The sequence below is a fragment of the Salmo salar genome, unplaced genomic scaffold, assembly GCF_905237065.1.
Source record: "Salmo salar unplaced genomic scaffold, Ssal_v3.1, whole genome shotgun sequence".
Lineage (NCBI taxonomy): Eukaryota > Metazoa > Chordata > Actinopteri > Salmoniformes > Salmonidae > Salmo > Salmo salar.
In genome coordinates, this window is record NW_025550022.1 from 64,973 (window position 1) to 65,850 (window position 878).

Below are 878 nucleotides of genomic sequence, written 5' to 3' on the forward strand. Positions count from 1 at the left end.
GTTACTGTGTCTGCTAGATCAACATAGTATAGATGAGGAAGTTCCTGTTACTGTCTGTTACTGTGTCTGCTAGATCAACATGGTATAGATGAGGAAGTTCCTGTTACTGTGTCTGCTAGATTAACATGGTATAGATGCGGAAGTTCCTGTTACTGTGTCTGCTAGATCAACACGGTATAGATGAGGAGGTTCCTTTTACTGTGTCTGCTAGATGAAAATGGTATAGATGAGGAAGTTCCTGTTACTGTCTGTTACTGTGTCTGCTAGATCAACACGGTATAGATGATGAAGTACCTGTTACTCTGTCTGTTACTGTGTCTGCCAGATCAACACGGTATAGATGAGGAAGTTCCTGTTACTGTCTGTTACTGTGTCTGCTAGATCAACATGGTATAGATGAGGAAGTTCCTGTTACTGTCTGTTACTGTTTCTGCTAGATCAACATTGTATAGATGATGAGGTTCCTGTTACTGTCTGTTACTATGTCTGCTAGATCAACATGGTATAGATGAGGAAGTTCCTGTTTCTGTGTCTGCTAGATCAACATAGTACAGATGAGGAAGTTCCTGTTACTGTCTCTGCTAGATCAACATAGTATAGATGAGGAAGTTCCTGTTACTGTCTGTTACTGTGTCTGCTAGATCAACATGGTATAGATGAGGAAGTTCCTGTTACTGTGTCTGCTAGATCAACATGGTATAGATGAGGAAGTTCCTGTTACTGTCTGTTACTGTGTCTGCTAGATCAACACGGTATAGATGAGGAGGTTCCTTTTACTGTGTCTGCTAGATCAACATGGTATAGATGAGGAAGTCCCTGTTACTGTCTGTTACTGTGTCTGCTAGATCAACATAGTATAGATGAGGAAGATCCTGTTA